At 36.9% G+C, this 17,633-nt stretch overlaps 1 pseudogene; it reads left to right on the top strand.

The window, feature by feature from the left end:
* The first annotated feature begins 247 nt into the window (after positions 1-247).
* Positions 248-17,633, top strand: part of LOC121053089 — a 49,387-nt pseudogene continuing 32,001 nt past the window's right edge.

Genomic DNA, 17,633 nt, shown 5'->3' with positions numbered 1-17,633 from the left:
GCTTTCAAATCATTTTGAAAATGAAAATAAGAAATTTTGATATATATGTTCCTCTTGTTTAGTATCTTAGTAAAACTTGTGCTAACTAATGTGGGAACATAGTAACTGTATGCAAACTTCTGCTAACTCATAATACAGCCAGATCTGCATTATTCACTAATTGCATGTGAATTGTACAGATTTTCTTCACAAAAAACAAAAAAAAAAGTGAATTGTACAGTACTATACCATCTGTGTTATTTGTCTAATGGTGGGCTTGTCTATTGTTTCAGCTACTGAATGGGTAAAGGGGAAGCAAATGGAGGAGGTCCTGACTATTAAGAACACGTGAGTTCTTCACTTCTGTTTATATATATATATTTAGAATATATATATTTAGAATTTCTTATGTTTGTTTTGTTGCGGATTCTTAACCTTGTTATAGACATTGTCCACTGGCTAATTCCCGCATTAAAGAAGTTGCCTCAACAGGACCTGGTATTCGCTTGTTCTAACTCTATGTGAGTAAAGTTCATGCCTGACCAATTTCTGAAACTTTACTTTTGTTCTTGTCATATGTGTTTTTTGCCTAAATTCACTTATTAATTCCCTGTTGTAACATAACACCTTGAGCTCTAGTGCTTTCATAATTATCCTGGGAATTTGGGAATAATTATATACACATAAGATCCTTCGAAAGCTATTTTTTCTTATCACAAATGAATGAACTAAAATTATTTTATAGACTATGAAGTTTGAGTTTCTGGGCTTCCAATCAAGTCGAATGGTGCTTCTTATGAATCGAGACTACTTTTGAAGCATTTTGTATTGAGTTCCTACCAGGATTTTCATTTCAAGTTTGAAATGATTTTATTAAATGTTTGCTTTCATGGTTGTCTTTTGTCTTGTATTATTAGCCTTACCAATTAATACTGTGCTTATTGTTCAGGTGTTCAAAGACAGGAATCTGGTTACACGACTTGTCAGAAGGGCTGAGAGGGCTGGTTACAAGGCAATAGTCCTCAGTGCTGACACTCCAAGGCTCAAGCGCAGGGACGCTGATATCAAGAACAGGTGAGCGGTAATTTAAGAATATCGCGTGGAGATAAAGAATTTCATGTGATATCTACTGTTACTATGTGGCTCTTTTGGTACATGATACTGCTTCTATGTTCCATATGCAATCAAATATCATTTTAAGGTTTGATATATCTTCTTTAACTTGATTTTGCGTAATGAGGTCCTAAAGCTGTCTAATGGTTCTTCACAGGCTTACTATGCCACCAAGTTTGACATTGAAAAACTTTGAAAATTTGGATCTTGGAAAGATTGATGAGGTTGGACCCATTTACTTCTGATATCAGACCAAATAAAAGTCTTTGTAGTTACTTTTCATTTTGGCTTAGTTATTCAGCATTGTGTTAATGAAATTGCAGACCAATGATTCTGGATTAGCATCATATGTTGCTGGACTATTTGCCCGCTCTCTCAGCTAGAAGGTAAGATGATTGCTTCAATATTGATAATTTGAAGTAGCAATCTGAAGTAACAATTGAAATATTTTATGGGTAACATGGGCTCACAGGATGTGAAATGGCTTCAGCCAATCACTACATTACCAATTCAGAGTGTCCTGCTAAGTTATTCTCTTGAAACCTTGTCAAGATTGTGTCAGTTTTGCTGGTTAGGCGAAGAGGCGCAAAACGCGATCTCTAAGGCGCAGAAAGCGCATGAAGGCGTTGAACGCTGGCTGAAAGCATACGCCCAGAAAACTTCTTTTTTTTTTGTTTCTTCCCAAAATGATACTTTTCGCACTTGGAGCAAAATAATTTCATCCAGGTTACAGATTTGCAGAAAATAATTTCAAGAACCACAGATTATGAATTTGAGTTCAAATTTAATCTTGATTTCTTTCGATATGATGATATATAATGGTTGTTAAATTGCTGCATGTGTTCTACCTTATCTAGGTCTCTTACATGTTGATTTTCTTATTCAGTTGGTTGTATGTAATTATGGGTAGGTTCATTTATCTTGTATATTGAGTTTCCCTCTTCTTTATGTTACCAAGAGATAGACTACAAGTTAATTTGATGTAAAGTTTATTTGTGATCCGTTGTACAATGCCTATAAATCTACAAATGAATAAAGCTTTGAGTGTGCTTCAATTTATACTCAGTATTTATTTTCTATTATGGTATCTGAGCTAGGGAAATCCATTTATCTTACTTAAAAGAATGAATGACAATTGTTAGTGTTTCTTTCCTATCAATGTTTTATATATGAGGCTAATTAAAGAATATATACATATAAATTTTTTCTTTCGTAAGGCTTACGCCTTAAGCCTTGAGGCTAACGCCTTTGTGAGGCTCTCCCGAAAAAGCCTCAGGGTACGCCTCAGCATTTTAAAACATTGGTTTTAATAACTTAGCAGGGATCTGTCATTTGCTTTTCAGTATTAAAAGCACCTGGCATGGATGTACTAAAGATTTCTATGAGTCCACCACAAGAAATAGCAGATGGAGTTTCAATATGAGAATGGTCTGGTGCTGCCTTAGATGAGGGAGCTAATGCATCAAAATGGTTTTCGGACTATCTTGGGAAACCTAGTCGACTTGTTCGCTTTAATGCAGGTACAGTTTCATGTGGTACTTTCAAAAGAGTCAGGCACTGATTACTGAGAAAATTTCTGACAGTGGTGGTATAAATTACAATTTTCAGTTCAGCTATGCAATTGCATGTTGTGCAGTTATTATGTATGTGTTGATATCATTATATTTTGCACATTTGAGACTAGGAAATAAAATTTTGATTGTGTTGTATTCTAAATGCAGCTTCAGAAACTAGACCTGTGAAACCGTCCTTTTGGTCTCAGAAGCAAATCATGTTCTCTGACCTTTTTCCATACTTGATAGCATCCAACTATACCCAAAGTTCCATATCCCCCAACATAAGAAGATCAAGTGCTGCTTGTCATGGAATTGTGATGAGCTCCTACTCTTGTCAAAGTGAAGCTTGAAGAAGACAAGAAAGAAGCTTTGCCTTATTTGTTTCTCACAGCCATGTTTATTGGATCATTATGAATAATTGATCCATTCCATTTTGTAGCCAAATTGTTTTGTAGCAGGTGAATTGGGGTTTTATTTTGTCCATTTTGTAAACTGTAGACAAGAAAGAAGCTTTGCCTTATTTGTTTCTCATAGCCATGTTTATTGGATCATTATGAATAATTGATCCATTCCATTTTGTAGCCAAATTGTTTTGTAGCAGGTGAATTGGGGTTTTATTTTGTCCATTTTGTAAACTGTTAAGGATGATGATTTCAGATAAAATACCTCAATATTCAAATCACTCTTGTCAACTGTTGAAATCGCAATTTATAGCAACAGCTACATATTTTGTGGACATCATCTTCTTTATAGAATCTGATGTCTAGATATAAAGTTAAAATCAGTTTTAACCATAAAAACTGATGTCCAGTAATAGAGATACATTAGTTCCAAAATGAAAATCGATGTTACTAAAATATACAAACATCGATTTTTTGTCCAAAACGATATATTACTGAGTACCAAACATTAGATCCAAAATGAAAATCGATGTTACTAAACTATCCACACTATCCACACATCGGTTGTTTGTCAATAACGATATATTACTGTGTACCAGAGATCAGTTCCAAAATGAAAATCGATGTTACTAAACTATACAGACATCGGTTGTTGTCAATAACGATATATTACTGAGTACCAGACATCATTTTTTTCTTACCCACCGATGTTAATGTAAGTAAATATATCGGTTCTTACAATACTAGACTTTGTATATTGAATCTAAAATCGTGGTATACGTGGCAAATTATGCTTCAAAATCATGAAGAACAAGAAATGTTTATGGGAACCGATGTCTATAACAGTATCAGTCATCGGTTCTTAAATCAATAACGATGTTAAAACGCAAACTTGTGTTGTATAATCTATATTTCTTTAAGCATTAAATACAATAAAATGTGGGTTTAACAATAGTAAAACATGTAAGTTTGTTATCATTTAAACCTATCATCTAAACCCTAACCTCGCTCTAGATAGGATCTGTGTATATATATATACACACACAGATCTTATCCAGAGCGGAGCTGTGCTTTGAAATTAACGTGTGAAGTTCGAGTTTTTGGTCACTTTTCGGTAGCATATCTACATCTCGACCGTTCAGTTTTTAAGTACTAGAGTATAGATCATCTCTGCAAATTTTCAGCCAAAATGATGCTCGTTAAGGCATTGATAACTGCCTTAAAGCTAGTATGGTTCAGGTTGACAGATTCAGTCCGTCCATTGGTTTAAGCGAGTTAGATACCTTAACGATCATCAATTTGGCTGAAAATTTGCAGAAATGATCTACACACTAATACCTAAAAACGGGACGGTCGAGATGTGGATGTGCGACCAAAAGTGACCCAAAACTCGAACTTCACAAGTTAATTTCAAAGCGGAGCTCCGCTCTGGATAAAATCTATATATATATATAAAGTCTTTATCCATATATCTTTCCATTTCTCATCAAAATTGAAAAATAAAAACTTTTAAAAGGGTAGTAATAACTGAGTAGTTGATACGATTTTACCGTTATAATAAGGTAGAGATTCCATGATTCTATCCAATCCAATTATATTCCGATTCCAGATATATAGAATAATAGATGTAAGAGCAAATCTAGAAACGGCAACGACGTACTTCACAGTGGAGTTGGGCATAAGCCACCTTCCACTCTTATCCAAATTCTCCTTGCATAAGCAGCATAATCTTTAACGTACCAACATAAAAATTGTCCAAAAAAAATTGAAATGAGATATTCTAGCCAGCCCTAGGTAGATGAATGAAATCTATATTCTGCAATTTCAGAATATTCCAAGCCCCTTCTTTCTCTAGAAGGTTCTAAGTTTCATTGCAACTATCATTTACTTAATTTTTTTTTTTTTTAGAATAATATCATTTACTTAATTTGACTAAATAGTTAGCTAGTAATTAGAGTTATTCCCACAGATTCTATCTTTCAGTAAATGTCAAAGTATATGTTCATGCATGGTATATAACAAGTATAGCAAGTGGTTCCCAGATGAACAGGTCTACTGAACCCTCATGATCATCATGTAACGAGTGGAGCTAGCACCAAAATGGTAGATATACAAATGGGGGTCTAATCAGCTCCCAATCATCTCAAATGATTCGTCACCTGCGAGAGAAAGAGAGAAAGAATCACAGCAGGGACACATGACAAACCATCTTTTTCATACTCCATCGACATCGGATACGGGTGAATCCATCGATTCAATGTGCATCGTACGATACAGAAGCCAGTAGTCCATCTCTCTTTGCCTGGGGCGACACATTTCCGAGGGACATGCGCGTGGACTCTATGGACAAAGCACAGACGAGTCGAGTAGTGGTGGTGTCTTTGCTCATCTTGTTTGCCTTCCAAGTTGATTGAAACGATAGGGGAATAAGCATATCGGCCTACCTAGCTAAGACAATTATAGCAGCAAAGAAATGTGTTTGCTTTCTGCAAAATCTGATGGGACTCAATTCAGTGCAAGTGCAAGTGCAGGTGCTGGTTGGTTGGTTGAGTGGGGGAAAGTGGCATGTCCCACAAAGGCTGTAAATGTGTTGGAACTTCTGAGGCAGTTCTCAATGGGAGAAAAACGAAAGCTACTTGTTCTCGCTTTGTTTTTTCTTCTTCTTTTCCTTTCGCCTTTTATTTCACTGGTTGCTCTCTTTCGATTCGGAAGTTATCAACTTATGTGTCTTCCTGTTCTGTGAAATTAATTGCATTATTTAAGCAATATTATATATTTCATCGAATAATATTAATCTCCTGATGCGAACTCATATGTGCTACGTTAACTAATACAGTAAAAACTAATAAAGTAATATGGGATTCAGATCCAAAATCAATTGGCAATGAATGAATAGTAGTCCCAAATTCTTATAAACCTATTTACAAGGCCTCCATTTTCCCACGTGGGATTCATACTCTCAACACGTCCTCACACGTGTGGCGAATTTCCAAGCCATACACATGGACAACATATATGGAATGACGTGGAGCCCCTGTGGTCTCGATGCATTGAAGTAGAACGGAGGGCAGCTAGGATTTGAAGACTAGCTGCAAATTTGGCGTTTGGTGTCAAAATACTAATTATTATACCTTTCAGAGAAGGGAATAAAGCCAAGAGTCAAGCACATGGATTTGCCACTATGTATGAGCTTTTTCGGGCTTCTGAGGTGATTTCGGGCCTTAACATTGCATTTTATTATTTTCCAGCAATTTAGGTTTTCTAGTTCGTTTTGGATTTGTTTTCCTTTAATTCGTGGGCTTTTAGGCTTGATTGTTAGTTGCCCTTTGTTTTCTAGTATTTAAGCAGTCTTAAACAGTTGCAAAATCTATCTTTCATATTATTATCAATCAAATTGAGAGTTTTCTCATACTCTCTGGTGGACTCCAGAATTCTTGTTTTAGGTTTTATAGCTTGTAAACCCCGTTACTTCCAACTACGTCAGGTGGTATCGGAGCAGGTCTTCCATTTCTCTTTAATTTACCTTGGTTATTTATGGGTGACGAGCGTGCTGCTTCAGTTACCACAGTAGATTTGAGCTCTCTTACCGCTGTTATTAATGCGACTATGACCTCGCAAATGGGAGAGTTTCATGGATTGTTGGAAAGGAGGAATAACAACAACAACAACCACCGAAATAGAGGCGGGGAAGGAGCACAACGTGATAGGGCTCCATGTGGTGGTGGTGGAGTTATTAACAATTCTGAAAATGAATCCGAAGAAGAAATTGTGCAATCTAATCAACAAGGTCAAGCTGACCAGTATTTTAGAATCAAGGAAGATATTCCTTACTTTTTTTGTCACATGAGCACGGAGAAATTTTTGAAATGGTAGGTTGAGGTGGATAGATTCTTGAGACCATGGGGGCTCCGGAATACAAGCAAGTCAAGATGGTTGCTTTCGGTCTCAAGAGTACTACTATAGTTTGATGGGATTAGTTGAAGAAGTCTCGGTAGAGGCAGAGGAAGCAAGGAGTCAAAACATGGCGAAGAATAAAACAATTGATGATGGACAGGTTACTGCCAGTGGACAATGAACAAACTTTGTACCAGATGTATATTGAGTGCGTCCAAGGCACTAGGACTGTGATCGAGTACACTGCTAAATTTTTACACCTTTCATAGCATAATAACTTGGCAAAATCTGATAGTCATAGGGTGACTCACTAAATCAGTGGACTGAAACCTTCTATTCAGGAGAAAATTGGGATGCAAACTGTGTGGACTATGACAGAGGCTTCAAGCCTAGCGTTGAAAGAAAAATTGTTAAAGAAGACTTCACGAGCTTCTTCCTTCCAGAGCTATACCTATAAGAGGAGCACGAAGTTGGTGAATCTTTTAGTGGGCAAAGGAAAGGGTATGCTGCAGAATACAGGGAGTACTCCTAGGGCTTCTAATCCTTTTCCTAAAGGGACTAGCGGTTCTGTAGCTCTAGTAGTTCTAATGGTGCTCAAAATAGGGCCCCAATTTAGAGGCCTAACTATTATGCTAGACCTACTACAGATGTCTGCTACATGTGCAACAAACTTGGACACAGGTCTAATGATTGTCGTGAAAGAAAGCAATATGCCTTTATTGATGATTTTGACAAAGATGAGGAAGAAGAAGGAAGGAGTGATGAATATGTAGTGGCTGAGTTTGAAGTGCATGAGTCTCCTGAAAAAGTTAATATTATGCTCCAAAGGATCTTATTGTCTCCTAAAGAAGATGGGCAACTACGTAGTATATTCAGATCACTTTGTTCCATCAATAACAAAGTGTGGAATCTTATTGTGGATAATGGGAGCTGTGAAAATTTTGTATCTAGGAAGTTGGTGGAGTACTTACAATTACCTACGCAGCCTCATGAAGCACTTTATTCTCTAGGATGGGTCAAGAGAGGTCCATAAGTTTGAGTTGTTGAGTCATGTAAGGTTTTGGTTTCCATTGATAAGCATTATAAAGATTATGTGTTGTGTGATGTTATTGATATGAATGCATATTTTATTTTGTTTGGGTGACCTTGGCAATATAATGTGGATGTGACTTATAAGGGCAGAGATAATGTGATGATATTTATGTGGAATAGTCATAAAATTGCTATGGCTCTTATGTCACAATTTGAGAAATCTGGAGAAAAGAAAATGGAGTGTTTTCTGACCTTGTCTAGCTATGAGTACGAGATGGAGGAAGCCTTTGAAGAATATAAGGTTATCTATCCAATGGTAGTTAAGGGGTTGTTGACTACGGAAAAAGAAGACACGATAATCCCTACGGAAGTACAGTACGTAGATGTTAGGGGTTGTTTGAGGAGCTGATTTCAAATAAGCTTCCTAACAAGTTACAACCTATGAAGGACATTTAGCATCAGATTGATTTTCTTCTTAGAGCGAGTTTACCAGATCTGGCCCATTACTACATGAGTCCCATGGAGAATGAGATTTTGAGGGAGTAGATTGAAGACTTGTTGAGAAACAATTCATTCATGAAAGTATGAGTCCAGGTGCAGTTTCAGTCCTCCTAGTTCTTAAGAAAGGCAATCAGTGGCAGATGTGTGTTAATAGCAGGGCCATCAATAAGATAACCATCAAGTACAAATTTCCTATTCCTCATTTGGAGGATATGCTTGATGAATTGGAGGGTTCCCAAGGTGTTTTCAAAGATAGATCATCAAAGTGGTTACCACCAAATTTGAATCAAGCCAAGCCAGAGGATGAGTCGAAGACACCTTTCAAGAGCAAGGATGGATTATATGAGTGGATGGTGATGTCATTCGGGTTGTCTAATGCACCCAGCGCTTTTGTGTAGCTTATGAACAAGGTTCTTCATCCTTTTATTTGTTCATTTGTTGTAGTTTATTTTGATGATATATTAATCTATAGCAAAACCAAAGAAGAGCATCTGGTACATTAGAGGCAGGTTCTAGGAGCTTTACAAGAAAATAAACTGTACATTAATATGAAAAAGTGTACTTTTTGCACCAATAAGTTGGTATTTCTAGGTTTTGTGGTTAGGGAGGAAGGTATTCAAGTTGATGAAGAGAAATTACGAGCTATCAGAAACTGGCTTGCTCCAAAAACAGTTTCTGAGGTTTGGAGTTTCTATGGTTTGGCTACTTTCTATAAGAGATTTGTGAGGAATTTGACACAAGTATTTGCTAACGCAGAGTAAACCTCACCATTGAGAAAACTTCAATGTGAGGCTTATAACGTAGCCTACATGAGAATCAAATTCAATATGAAACAAAGTGTTTATAGTTCACAAGTAGTGGTATTCAACACAACCACATTAACTAACAACAATGCTAACAAGCAAGTAACTGAATAACCTATTCTACACAAAGTGTGAATTGATCTGAGTAGATTGAAGAATTTGGACACGCCTTCTGATATAACGTTGTCTCGAAGCCTCATTGATCTCAAGCACTATGCAAGAGAAGAATGCAGTGAGCAAGCAATGAGCATAAACAAAAGTAAAAGAAAGTTTTGTAAAACTAGTTTATGCAGACTATGCAACACAAAGATATTTCTCAATCAAAAAACTCTAACTTTAGAGATGTTGTTTCAAAACCTTTTATAGAAGAAAAAACTCCCCCTCAATTCGATCACATTGATCACAAATTGAGATAAATATGGAAAGATTTTTCAAACAGATCGTGAGACTCAATCAATCCTAACTAACAATATGTAATTGATATCTCAAAAGATATTTATCTGATATGCATTTCAAACGACTTTAAATGCAGATAAGATATTTGAACACTCTTTCCTAAAACTCCAATAAGATTGTAAACAGTTTAGATCCACAAAATAAGCAACAATCACATGCAATATGATATGATATGCAGATTGCTGTAGATTGAGCTCAGTGTATAATTCAAACCCTTGATTTATGCTGCCTTGAATGCACCAGATTCACGTCAGCTACTGCAACCGCTTTGCTTGATCTTTAATCTCCTAGAGCAATCGGGAAAGTAGGAGAGAAGAGTTCTCCTAAGTCTTTGGTCCTGCAATCTTCTAGTACACTTATTTCTTTTTGGTTATGAATACTCTGTTATGTGGACTAGTAATTTTAAATTTTATTTATTCTAAATAGTTTGTTTTAATGTTCAAAATTTAGAGAGATCTCAATGATATATGCTCTTTGTAGTTCAAGAGGAAAAAAAAAAAAAAAACATGGCCGCATATCAAGTGCAATCATCCTCTCCTAAGTATAAAGGGGAAGTGCGTATCCACCTTTTAGGTCCTAAATGTTAGTCTATCTCCTTCATAACTGTTATTGATAATTGACTCTTGATGTTTTGAGGAGTCTCAAGTGCCACTTTTAGTCGGAATGATGGCCAAAGGAGGCATTAGGTACCAATTTTTTTATTCATGTTCTAGTTGTAACGAAAAATGAACTTTGGTACCATTTCAAGGTAACAGTAAAAGAATGAGATTTAAGTTTTCAATAACTTTTAATGGGTACTTTTTATTTGCATTCTTTCATTAAAGGTCCAAATGTTCAATAATGTACAAATTAAAAAATAAAAAATAAAAAATTAGTGGCGTTTTCACCTTTTACTTTTGATGGTAAATTGAACTAATAATGAATGCGTACCACTTGACATGCCATGAAAAAGCTATCGCAGGTAGATCAAACCTTAATGGACTCATACCTGATGAAGCATAACTAACAACTCTATGATTACAAAAAAGTATCAATACTAATGTCACTAATCATCAAGTACTTTAACAAATTGATTCAAGTACTGCCCAGTCCATATTCAATAATTTTTCTCCATAGAGTTTTATTAAGTGGAGTGAGATAGCTCTTTCAATCAATGTATTGTCTAGCTAGACTCAGCCTTTCCAATCGAACAAACCCAATTTCATCGTTTTCTTATTCATACACAAACTTGTTGCCTTCACTAGGCAAATTTACTGAAACGTCAGCAGACACTTCCACCAGGCAATTTACTCTAATTTTAGACAATAAACATATCTTTGTGATGTCTTAAATGAAAACCCTTTAAGCAGCAAATGGACAAAAACATTTTGTGTTGGCTCTTTTTTTCTTTGCAACTTTTCATCATGCACGTAGAGAAAAGCTAATCAATTTGTTTGACCAAAAAGGCTTTGTATTATTGAATCTAATAGGGTACTCATCACTTTGGAAAGTGTTTTCTGGTCAAAAATTTCATCTCTATCTGAGCCCTCATTTGCTGAATGTCTTTTCATGAAACCAATTACGTGCATTGCTTTACAGCTTTATCTATTTTGGCTTACTGAACTGCTTGCACAAATGGGTCGATACTAATCGAAAGCGCATGCCGGAGAAGAGAGAAAGAAGCAATAGTGAAGCAATAGTGAAAATAAAATAAAATAAAATAAAAAAAGCTAGCTATGCTTGTTATTGATTAATCATTGTTGAGTCCATGTGTATTCCCAGAATAACAATTAAATCCCTCACGCAAGTAAACTTAGTGAGACTACAATTGCAAGGTCAGAAAGAGACCAATCAGATGCGATTAAATAAAAGGGTCATCAAAATTAAAGGCCATATTAAGCATTTCTTTGATTTGAATTTCACATAGGGTTTAAATTATTGGAACCCTAGCAGGCTTTATCAAAAAGATGTGCATTAGTGACATATAAAGATATACGTTGGAAATTGGACCCCCAATTACATGAGATGTGTTGAGTTTGTTGCAGAAACACATCCATAGAGAAACAATCATTTAACTTAAACATCAAGCATTTGGAACATCAATCTGATGAGGTCATCTGGAGAATGAAAACTGATCTTCTTCTTCGTTCTTCAATGAGGCTAGGTAGATGAATTTTGCTTGGATTAGCCTTTCTAGGTTGATAACTTGATATACAGAAATAAAGGTAACAAAGGTATCCCTCATATGCGCAATCTGGCGCGATTAAGGGTCAAAGGTTGATACCTTTGAAGCTTTGGGTCGAAACCCCAGGAATGTAACGATTCCACGCACCAATATTGACTATGATGAACGATGTACTGTGGTGAATAGGTTTGAGCAAAACTAGCGACCGTGATCTGTTATATATCCATGCATGGATATATGCGAATAATCCCTAATCTTAATAGTGTTATATGAGATATTTGTATTTGGTAGAAGCTCTCCGTGTTCATCTTGGTGCACGGCCTAGAATAGGGTTATTGGTGTTTTCTGTCTTTCTGACAATATTAAGACAACTAGCTAGACAAGATAATTTTTTTCAAAAGGGTTCGGCTTGGACCCGATCCGCTTCTGTGGCGGAAGTCATAATCGAATTAGACCTCTCTTAAACTCCCTTAGCCCTTAGGTATGGCTGAAGGAAATTCTTGTTCAATTCTCAACTGAAAATAAGTCCCTATTTCAATTAACTTTTATGACACAAGGTATATGTGCTAATGAAAATAGGGGAAACTTATTTGATTGTTGTGTGAATGTGTGATACCTATTGACCTCCGCAGTAGGTATCCATCTGTAATCCCGGCCAAATATAATGGGGTACTATTATACATTATGAAATGATAATGCATTTGTAAAAGACGATGTGCCTTTCTTTATACATTTGTAAAAATAATTGAGTGTAATTAAGTAGGAATTATGAACTTGAAAATGTCTTTGGTGAGGGAATGAACTGTTTTTCCTTGACAATGATAGCAAAATATACCCATAGAAAAGTAAATAAATTAATAAAATAAACTATAAGAATTATGAACACAAAAAATTTACCCACATTTGGCAAAATCATTGTCTATATCACCGGTGAGATACTCAATTTTCATATGAATAAAAATGGTTATGCGTGATACAATCAAGCTAAAATTTCCTCCAGCAAACTCCATATATTGCATCCTTAAGTAATGGAGGTTATTGTTTTTGGTGACTTCTCTGGGTACGTCAAGCAGAATGCTAGACCAACTGGCAGGTACCAAAATGACTCTGGGACCTTGTCAAGGAGAATACACAATGTCAGAGGTATAAACCGTACCGGACGGTTTATGCCTCTCCGATGCTGAAATCAGGTTATATTGCTAATTTGACAGAGTAATAGTGATGAAGGAGAAGTTATTATCTTGTTGAAGGTGGTTAAGTCTGACTTGTATACTTCATGATGGGAAAGGTGTTTCCCATTTCTTCGATGTGGAATGCAGTTCATCCCTTCATGGTTATAGCAAGTTCCGGTGTATAGTCTGGTGAGCTCTACTGGGCAGACCCCCGCCTTTGTCACCCAAGATATCACCCATTGTGAGCACCATCATGGTGGGTATTAGGCCCGGTCCATGATATGGCACTCGGTTGGCCCTACGGGGTCTGGTAGTTAGTATGAAATCTTGTGCTAGTCGAGTATTGGTTCGTATGTACAGTTATATCTTGGCAACAATAGATGCCCTGAGATAAAGCGATCAACATAGTTAGTGACTAACCCAAACCTTGTTATTGTTCAAATGTCCTACTAATTAATATATCCTAAGTTCTCCTACTAAGAAATCGAACGGCAAACTAGGTCAAAGGGATACTACAAAATAGTTATGGCATGGGATATATGAATAGTAGACACATACAAGAACGACCCATTCTCTCACACAAGCATTTACCAATCATTGGTAGCTAGGTCTGGAGGTCTTTCCAGTTAGACAATAATTAATTACACAACAATTGATGTGAAGTTTTATCTCAGAAGACCTAGGTACTAGAGTAGGAGTAAACCCCTAATATAACTACATATATTGTTGTGGCTCTTTTCCGATGGAGGGCAATTTCTGGAATGCACCCTGCGTATGGTACGCCCTAAACAGAAGTTAACGGAGGGGCAAAATGGTCATTAAATCTTTCACAAACGACAAGGTAGTTGCAGTGGGTAAAAGGCTCTTTTACTGTGGCGCCATCCCTCTCAATGGAGGGGTGAAATGGTCATTCACGTGCCAATCAGTCGTGGTCCGCCTAATCGAAGAGGAAGGCACTCCCACACATCTGTTGAAGTTGAATGAGAACTCGGAGGCGAGGTGAGAGAACAGTACGTTGGTGGAGGAATGACAAACCCAGAAGCCGCACTATGTGTTTGATTCTTGGACAGATAGCTCTAAAGGTTAATTACCATATTGCCTCAATCACCTCCTTGAAAGGGTTTCGTGACTCATCTTCCTTCGAACCTTTGACCATACTCTGAAACTTTGGCCACTTTCGTGTGTCTTCTCGCTTTGTTCTCATTTCCAAACTTAACGAATTATGCGTTTATGAATTCAACCGGATATCAACGTTCAACACACATGCACAACTCACAACACAAATCAAAATTAAGAAAACCAATGAAGATCGATCGAAACTGCCACCACGACAACGGCACCGCAACTGTAGAACTTACCCAAGATCATCAACTCAGCTCGGCCAACCATCTGGTTCGACCTATCATCCTTCCGAGTTCTGGGACCAGGATATATATAGCTACCGGAAAAGAGTCAGAAGTCCGAAATTGCTGCCAGAAACCGCAATCACAGTAAAAATCCTAAAGCACCCAAAATACAATTTCTCCAAAACGTAATCAAATCGAAGCACTACTTTCATAGACATGTAGAGCACGACGAGTAGACCAACTTCTGTACAACATGCAAGCTGCACCGCCGCCGAAGTCGCCGAAAATGGCTAGAAAGCTAGCGTAGTTGCAGCGGCTTCTCGAAGTCGTACAGTCGCCTATTGGATGATCTGAGGTCACAGCTCACACCATGCCGCCGAGAGGGTTTAGTCGCCATTGGTCCGTCGATTTGAGGTGGCCGAAATCGAGACATGAGGTCGGGTCAAGTTTTAGTGTCGCCGAGTCGTGAGATCGGGTTCGAGATTCTTGACGGTTCTGGGTCGTACGATCCCCATCTGGTCTTTAAAACCCCCTTCTAAATGAATTTCAATGGTTAAGATCAAGCATTGAATAATTTCAATGGTTCAGATTGCACCGCGGTCTTTTCTATTTCTCTTAAATGATTTTCCATAATTCCAAAACTTCAAAAAATTACTATAAATAGCTCGGTATCCGAAAAATTTTCCGAAAATTCTCACAAACTCATCTTTTTGTGTACTTTATTATCCAACTTTTAAATTAAGGATTTCACTTATAAAAATTTCTGAAAATATTCTTGAGTACCTTTTTATAATTACCTAGATCGTAAACTCAATCTCGACTAATTGCGTTTTCACATCTTAAATATTTTTTGGGGCTCACAGTATAATATCTGATACAACTGATAAACAACTTAGATCCCATTAGCAGACATATAAAGATATTGTGCGATCCAAATAATCGAAATTGAAAATCAATAAATTTGACATTACTCATCTATTTGTAGCGTATTAATAGGTACTGTATAAAAAATAATTAACTCGTTCCGCCGTCATTTCAACATCGATCAAAGCGGTTAACCCTTTATACGCTTATACTCATCTAAGAGGAGCCTTAGAGTGAAACCACGAGAAGATAAAATTTCTAAAAATTTTACATTTGTTGATATACCTTATGTCCACGAGAGTGTCAGAGCTGATAGCTTGAGAAAAGAAGTTGCGTATAAGCGGTTATGTACATATTAGTTTTATGTGTATTTAGGGTTTACGGTTAACCACGTGGATCGAGACCCAAACTACGACGAAAAAAATTAAAATTTTGACCATAACAATTTATGTCTGTCATGATAATATCTAACGGTCGAATTTGATAAATGCATACCTTGTTTGTCATGGAAGGCATATATTTACATAGAACTAATAACTTAAATACATTAGTAGGCATATGAGCATTTTGTGCAATCTAAATAATCGAAATTGGAAATCAATCAGTTTGACATTACTCGTCTATTTATATTGTATTATTAGATATTGTTACTTGGCAAGGTTTTTACTGAGGCAACAACTCATGCACCATTTCGTCTTTGACTTGGCACAAGGGAGAGTGTTAAAGGAAAAACATATTGTGCCTTCGTCAAAGCAATTGACGGAGAGGGAATCAAGGAATCAGTGATTACCATCAATCAGCACAATTATAGATCAATCAACAATCAATGTATTTAATGTAATTAATACTTCCGTTGTAATTCTATCCCTATATAAAGGGACTATGAAATGAAATTAGTAGACCAATTCCAATCTCAATTTACTTTAACACGTTATCAGCACGCTCAGAGTAAATAGCCAAGAAAAAAAATCAGTTTTTTTGTTACTTTCTTATTCCCGAAGAAAAAAAAAACCTAGAAGAAAAAGAAAAATTTTATTTTCTTCTCCGCCGTCACCACTACAGTACACCACCACCAGCCCACACGGGCCTCCTCTGCACACAAACTGCCTGCATCAGCAACAGCAGCACACCACCTTCGCAGATCCCAGCAGCCACAGACCGGTCTCCAGCCTCGCCAAGCGTTGCACCTCCTCCTCATCCCAAATCGCGCGCGGCCTCCCACCTGCACAGTCAAGACGGGCCTCGTCCACTCCTGTAGCACAGCCTGCGCCTACCCACAACCGGCCGACCTCACCTTGCAGCAGCAGTTGCTTTACAGCCTTGCAGCCCATCCCAGCAGCAGCCTGCGCCGATACCCAGCACCGGCGACCCCTTGCAGCCCAGCCCCGCTCCCTGCTGCAACCCCAGCCCCAAACACAGATCCCAGCAGTCCAGATCACCGATCCCACCAATCACCGATCCCAGCTGCTGCACCCAGAAGAAGAGGCACCTGCAACACGCTGCCCAGTGCCCCCACATCACCTGGCCCACTGCTGAAAAGAGAAAGGGAGAAATCTTAAGCACAAAAACATCGCTACGCACGCCTGTATCAACACGCGCGTGCGCTAGGACTGTTTTATTTTCTCGAAATCAAGTATGTTTTCTTTATTTTATTTCATGATTTTAACAAAGCATGTGAATTTTATTATATTTTGTTATTAAGCCTGTTTAGTCGATAATTTTGATCATTTGAAGCATGCCTTGTTATTTATGTTTTATATAATTACCTTTAAGCATGATAATATACTTCATTGTTAATGGTTTATTCATGAAATTTTGAGCATGTTTTATTTTATTTACACTTATATAAATTATGCCTATGCATGCTTCGTATTATGCTATTGTTTACATTTTATTTTATGCATGATATATTATTGCTATTATTATGTGTAACATATATTTTGGTATACATTTGTGAAATTTGAGCATGCTATGTAATTTATTTTAATATATGCTATGTTTTTATTATTTATTACGTGCTATGATTATTACTTGTTTAGAATGCTATACAAAAAGAATTGCGTTTTGCCATGATAATGAAAGTTCATGCACATTATAAATACACACTTACTGTGATAAAGTATTGTCACATAGCATCGGAAAAAAAAATGTGACCATTACGAATCTTGGTCTTGAAATCTAATTCATATTTTTGGAAAATAATTCACGTGAATGTCTTTATGACTGCGTAATTTATATCTTCCCTCTTGTTTTTATGTAGATGGCTGATCCAACTCGACCTGAGTTTGACATTTTGGACTCAGAAGGACTTGAGTACCATCGTTGGGTTTCCGATATGGAAACTGCCTTTGT

The sequence above is a fragment of the Rosa chinensis genome, chromosome 1, assembly GCF_002994745.2.
Source record: "Rosa chinensis cultivar Old Blush chromosome 1, RchiOBHm-V2, whole genome shotgun sequence".
Lineage (NCBI taxonomy): Eukaryota > Viridiplantae > Streptophyta > Magnoliopsida > Rosales > Rosaceae > Rosa > Rosa chinensis.
Note: the sequence above shows the minus strand (reverse complement) of the source record. Positions and strands in the feature narration are given on the sequence as shown.